This window comes from Pyrgilauda ruficollis, unplaced genomic scaffold (assembly GCF_017590135.1).
Source record: "Pyrgilauda ruficollis isolate IOZ18807 unplaced genomic scaffold, ASM1759013v1 scaffold202, whole genome shotgun sequence".
Taxonomy (NCBI): Eukaryota; Metazoa; Chordata; class Aves; order Passeriformes; family Passeridae; genus Pyrgilauda; species Pyrgilauda ruficollis.
This window is the reverse complement of record NW_024519430.1, coordinates 503298-510615: the sequence shown is the minus strand read 5'-3', so window position 1 is coordinate 510615 and position 7318 is coordinate 503298.

Below are 7318 nucleotides of genomic sequence, written 5' to 3'. Positions count from 1 at the left end.
TTGTGTATATAGATATCTTTATATGTATATATATATGTTGTGTATATATATATGTATGTTAAAATACAGCTGGAGATGCCAACAGAACATTATTTGAGACCAACTCAGCTGCATGACTTTTAATCCCAACCATCTGAATTGTTAAAGGAAGATTCATCACACTGTGAATTCATCAGTGCAGAGTATAATTCACAGTCTCTATGTAATGCTCAGTTTGTATGTCCTGGTGACAATTTCTGGCAAGTACTCCATGACTGATGCTGCTGTGGGCAGCATCATGCACAGCGATGAGTACCCAAAGTGCCCTTCCTTTAAGGGAACATGGAAACAGGGGCTGGATATTTCACTGGGGAGACACACAGAACAAAGACAGAAAAGGCACATATGAAAACCAAAGAGAAAGAGAGAAAAATTAGAAAAAGGTGGAGCAACTGAAGTGAGGGTAGACAACTAGTACATGAAGAGGCACTGAAATGATGTATAAAGCCAGGCAGGAAGAGGAACCCTAGAAAAAAGAGTAGAAACTTAAGTATGTGGAAAGTGTCTCCTGTCAAGTACAAATACTCCCTCTAACAGAAGAAGTCATTAGTTTAATAAATCTCACTATAGAGATGCTTACTACACAGATGTTTTCATGGGATTTTAATTTTAAGGATCAAAATGCAAGACTCAATTTTTCCCCCTAAACATTGAAGCTATTGACAAATCCTTTTTACCAATCCGTGGTGCACACAAAGCCATGGGGAATGGTCAATAAGCTATCCTGGAGACTTGCACAGAGAAAGGAAACAGATGACTCCTGTGCAAAAGAACAGGTATCAATCACTTATGACTGTCATTGGTGCTCTACATCATATGGAGAACACCAAAATACCTTGTTATGGACAGTGTGCAGGAGGGACAAAGGAGAATAAGTAGTGTTTGTACAAAGTCCAGAAGAGGCATATTCTCATTTCTTTGGCAGCTCTGCTTCCCTTTGAGATCACTGTTAGCACACCCCACCTCATCCTCCACATCACACAGCTCTGCAGAGCTCCAGGAAATCCAGTCCCCACTCCCAGTGTCATTTTCATGATTATTACATCTAGAATTTTCCTGACCTGGTAACTCTGCACAATTGGCAGAGTTTGAAGATGTGAGGAGTATCTATTGACTTTTTTTTGATAGAGGGGAACAAAACACCTGACAGATGACTAAAAGCTTGCAGCTACAAAGACAGAAGAAGGTGTACACACAACCATCATGCTTTGAATTCACTTTTCTTTCCAGAGATGAGAGGACTGCATATCTGATGCATGTGCTGATGTGTGCTTGTATGTGCTGTGGCTGTCCTACTGTGCAAGCAAAAACCTTGGTGTGCCAAGTAGTTTCAGTTACAGATCTTCCCAGTTAGTCCTTAAGTAGGATTCCAACTTCTTGTATTGCACACTCAAAACTTCTCCTAATACTTTACTAATTAATAGAGCAAGCGTACACTGATTTTTTTTTTTTTTTGCTTGTATGTGCTGTGGCTGTCCTACTGTGCAAGCAAAAACCTTGGTGTGCCAAGTAGTTTCAGTTACAGATCTTCCCAGTTAGTCCTTAAGTAGGATTCCAACTTCTTGTATTGCACACTCAAAACTTCTCCTAATACTTTACTAATTAATAGAGCAAGCGTACACTGATTTTTTTTTTTTTTGTAAATTCAAAAATTTTTAAGTTCCTGAATGTCAGCAGCGTGTTTCTTTACAAAATAAAATGTCTTGTTTTTTGTTTCCATTGGGAAAAATTGTGGAATCACAGAACGGTTTGGATTGGAAGAAACCTTAAAGATCATCTACTGTGGGTGAGGACACCTTCCACTATCCCAGGCTGCTGCTCCAAGCCCCATCCAACCTGGCCTTGAACACTTCCAGGGCTGGGGCATCTCCAGCTACTCTGGGAAACCTGTGCCAGGGCCTCACCACCCTCACAGTAAAGAATTTTTTCCTCATATCTTATCTAAGCCTACTCCCCTTCAGTCTGAAGCCATTTCCCCTTGTCCTGTCACTACATGCCCCTGTAAATAGTCCCTCTGTCTTTCTTGTGAGCTTCCTTCAGGTACTGGAAAGGCATAGTTAGGTCACCCCAAAGCTTCTGTTCCAGGCTGAACAATCCCAATACTCCTGGTCTTTCCTTGTATCTTGAAACCATATTTAAATACACAAATAGTTTCCCTTTTGTAGAGTAATTGGAACCATTTCTCAACAGCAGTTTTTATGAAGATCAACTGGTGTTACATTGAGGAAACTCCTTTATTAGACAGCACTTATCAGACACAAATGTGTTAGAGGAAAAAACACACAAATGAGTTTCTAGACCCATTATGTTGGCAAATCAATACAAATAAACTGCTTAAGAGAATGTGACACATTAATTCCCTTGATAAAAGTAGGCTTTATAAAGTAGCTGCTTTTTTATTAAAAGAAAGTATTACCCAAAGTGAATATTATTTAGTTCATTTCAAAGAATGTCCATATTATTATGCAACAGTTACTTGCTTCACAGCAAACTTTTTGCCAGGGTTTTTTTTGGGTTGTTTTTGGGGTTTTTTTTCTTTTTTTCAATTGTATTGGAAATAAAAAAATCTCCATCTTTCAAAGAAAACACTGTAGGCATTTTTAAGCTCTTGAAACACAAAAAGTAGCTACATAAGTCTCCTTCCCATCACTGTTCTCAAGTAGCTGTTGAAGTGACACATACCTCCTTGTCAAGGTGCTCTCAATGGTAAGCACATACTTGGTTTCAAGAATCCTCTTTTCCATGTCTTTGTTTTTTTTCATGTATCATTTTGCATACACAAAGCTAGTCCATGGGAAGAGTGTATGACAATCCTGCCCATGTTTGTATTTTGCAACAGGTTTAGACTGATACCTCTACCCACAGAGACCATAAACTCATCAGGGGGCTGTGTGGACATCAAAGGTGTCACATTACTTTGAGTGGCACTGAGCTGAGCTGGTAACAGCTAGGAGCTCAGAATCAAGGAATCTGTGTATATTGGTCTTTCCTCCTACAAATAATGCTCAAATGCATTAGCTACATTAAAATGTATGTAAAGGTATTACATACGGTATGTAAAGGTATTACATACCTTTACTCAAATGTATGTAATACATAAATTCAGGATCCCATTTCAGATATCAGAAACTTCAGTGAGTTACATTCACTGCTGCAGGAAAAGCAAACCTTCTGTTTTTCTTTTCTGCAGATGTCCTGAAACCAAGAATCAAGAACACCAGTTTACAAGTCTGTTGCTTGTAAAAATTCAGTTTGGGAAAGACATGAAGCACCTTGGCAGAACAGTCAAGTTCCATGCAAAAGGCCCTTTGCTCTGGACTTTCCTTAGTGCTAAGCATAAGAGAAAGAAATAAGAGCAAGACTCAGAATTTCAGGTAAAAGCTAAAATATCCGTTTTGATTTTATTACTTTGGTGGGTAGGAGTCACGTTCTGCTCCTGTTTTGAAAACAAGGGAAGAGTGATACAGTATTTCACCCAGATCAAGCTGTTACGTATTTGTTCTGCAGCCAACTCATTAGCAGTTTGAATAATAACAAAAAAAAAATCAAAAACTGTAACTGCCATATTAGACCACTGTATGATGGTATTTGCATCCATTGAAAGAGTGCCTCAATTTGAATGAAAGATGTAGAAGACTTTTTTTTTTTTTTTTCCTATTGAAAAAGCTGAAAGAATAGCTGGCTTTTTAGTTGAGTCAGTTTCCAAGAATCAGGAAAAAAATAGGTATATCAGGGTTAACACATTTTGTGATTTTTAACTTATCTTTAAAAACACCACTTGAAACATAAAGGCTGAAATAGTCTCCCAAATGAAACCTGGCATAAATATGACATAAATACACACATAAATACATTTGGACATAAATACTACAAATATACTAAATATATATACTAAATATCTGGACATTTCTATATCTTATTAAGCTTTTGCAACTGAGAACATTAATCACTAACTTCTGTTTCTCTGCATTTATGGACAGTCTCTACATTCCATTTTCAATATTGCTCCTTTTCTGCCCTGAAATTATGCTCCAAATTTGCCAGGCAGTCTGTGGGGAGGCTGGAGAGCAGAAGTTAAAGAACAAATTATCTTTATTCTATCAAAAAAATCTGAAGATACAAGTTTTTCCAAGTCCTTAAATTCAGATTTGCTTTTGAAGAAGACATGCCAGCAGTTTTGATCAAATTAAGATATTCCCTTCTTCTGTCCTTGCTGGAGATATGTATTACATATTCTGAAGCAAAATCAAACAGTTTATTCACATTTTCCTACCATCTCTTTTGCCATTCAAGTGAGGGAATGCTACCATTATATATTGCTCCCAAATCTCACAGCAACAACCATTTAGCCAAAAAATTTAGTGCATGACCCTTTCTCCTTGGTTATCACTGAAGAGGTAAATAGTTTGACAGTGACCACTGCTAGCCCTGAATTATACCAACAAAAATCTTAGAGCTCAGCAAGAAGTTGTGTATTAATGGAGGGACAGTCCTCATTTACATATGTACATTGATTAGGTTCTTCAGGTGGTTTTCAGTAACTCGCAAAATAAACTTCCCCACATTTTCGCTAGGTGCTGAAGGGAGGTTGACAGGTCTGCAGTTTACTGGGTCATCCTTCTTGCCCTTCTTGAAAACTGGGACAATGCTCACCAGCTTCCAGTCAACTCAGACTTCTATGGATTCCCAGGAATGTTCAAAAATGATTGAGAGAGGTTCATGATGACACCAGAAGCTCTTTGAGTATTCTCAGACATAGATTTGCAGGGATCCAGCTAGGGCAATGGAACCTGCACAGGTTCAGGGTCAGCTGGGAGTTTGTCACTCTCACAGTCATGGTCCTCCAGCTCAGGGCACTCGGACCCCCTCAGCCCATCAGCAGTGTTGGAGACAGAGGCAAGGACGGCATTAAACACCTCTGCCTTGTCTCTGTCACTGTTCAGGAGGTGACCACAGTTAGTCTGTGATGTGCAATGTTACCTCAACACTGCCTTTCACCATTAATGACTTAAGTAAGCTCTTTTCATTGCCCCCCACAGTTCTGGCCAGTGTCAACTCCAGCCAAGTTTTGGCTACATTAATTTTCTCCCTCACAGCAGCATCTCTATTTTTCTCCCATGGTACCTGACCTTGCTTCCACTGGCCATACATGTTATTTTTCTTACTTTAGCTCCAAAAAAATCCCTGCTCAGCCAAGCCAGCCTTCTGCCTCACTTGCTTGACTTCCAGTATTCTGGAATCTCCTGTGCATTTAGGAGGTTGTGCTCAAAAAATGACCAGCACTGATGAACTCCAGCACCTTTTAAAATGTTTTCTCAGAGAACTCATTACTAGTTCCTGAAGTCTGCTCTCCTCATATCCATGGTTAAGGCTCTTTTCTTCCTGTCGAGAGATTTTAAACTCAATCACTTAATGGTCACTATGGCCAAGATGGCCACCAACACCCATTCAGTCACAAAACCCCCTCTGTAAATGTGCAACAAATCAAGGAGGGTATTGGCTAAAATGAACAACACATTACCATAGAAGGAAGATCTGTTGACCTCCCACTCTAATCATCTGCTTTTTAACCAATTTATCTTCCTGTCCTTACAAGAGGTTTCACTTTTTACATGGACATTGTCCAATATGTTTGCTGGACTGAATGATGTCCAGTGAACAGTGCAAGCCTGCAGGAAACAAGCACTTACACACACTTTTGAAGTTTGCTTCAGCTGTGGGCTGGCCATAGGTACTTCCGTTTCCTAGGATAGGAATCTGGTCTTCTTGCTGCTTTACAGAGCAAAATGAAACTTCAAAATTTCCTCAGCATCTTGCTGAGTTGTGTTGCAAACGCTGCTGACTGGACCAAGAACGTCTTAGGCGTTCTCACCTCAATGTGTCGCTCACCATGCTCTGCAGCACCTTAAGCCCTTTGCGGCTGGACAAACGTTGTTTTCTGTTTCAGATGCTATGACAAAAGCCACAGCTAACAGCCACCTGGAGATGCTGACCCAGGGAATCCTCCTTCACTGCTCCTGCCCATCACATTGGCACTTACAGGACATGCTTCAGCTGAACAGCAAATACACAGGACTCTGGAAAGCTGCAGCCCTGTGTAAACCTTTATATGGCCACTGTAAAGAAGCCCTATTGTCCCCAAATATGTTCTTGCACCTGGTGTGCAGAAGGCCAATCCATGAACAGAACAGAGATACTTGATTTATTAACAGACCTGTGCAGCAATGGGGGCTTAGTGGCAAATCCGCAAAGCCAGCATCATGACTCCCAGAACATTTTACTATTTATACATTTTAGCAAAAATAGGAATTAATGTTCATTTGCTACAAGTTGCATACTTCTCTTATTAATTAGTAACTTATCTTCTATAGGTTGAGTCCCTCCCTTTTTATGTTAATTAGTCTGCATGCTCAGTCTTTCTCTACTTTTGGGTCAGTGGTTGCATCTCCCGCTGCTGGAATTCCTTTTTACCCAGTCATACCTGATTCAGCACAATTGCTGAGTTCCTTTATTAGTTTCTTCCTTTTCTTGAGGATTCTGCCAGATGTCCTTGTGGCTTGTAAATTCTGCATTCTTTGTGTCCACCATCAGTGGTACATCCTTCTCCCCAAGCTTTGCAAACCTCCCCTAGGTCTGAGATCATGGAAGCCTGCCAAGACTTAAACCTTAATAAGGCAATTCTGCCAAAAAATAGTTTGTTTTTCTAACACCTGGACATCACTTAGAGCTTGTTGGCTGCTTTCTGTTTCAGGGATTGAATCTTTCTTGTTGTTGAATGTATAAAAAGAAAATACATTAAAGAATATCTCTTCTTAAAAAATGTTTACATCTTCCACATTTTGCAACAGTACATTATTCTTCTAGGCATTGTCTACCTCCCCCTAGGTCTGAGCACTGAACCTTCCCTAAGTTATGACAATGAAGCACATTGAGTCCTAAACCTTAACAAGGCCATTCTACTTAGAAGTAATTGATCTTTTGAACATCTGGATAAACATGCCATATAATGAGTGAGCAACTGGCTCACCAGTCAGGCAGAAAGGGTTACAGTGACTGGGGTGACATCAAACTGGTGACCTGTCACTAGCAGGGTTCTGCAGGGCTCCATCCTCAGTCCTGTGCTCTTCAACATCTTCATAAACAACCTGCACGCAGGATTGGAACACAGACTCAGCAAATTTGCAGATGATACAAGACACGGAAGAGCTGTTGACTCCCTCAAAGGCAGGAGGCCCTGCAGAGACCTCAATGAATCAAAGGGCAGGGTAATCACCAACTG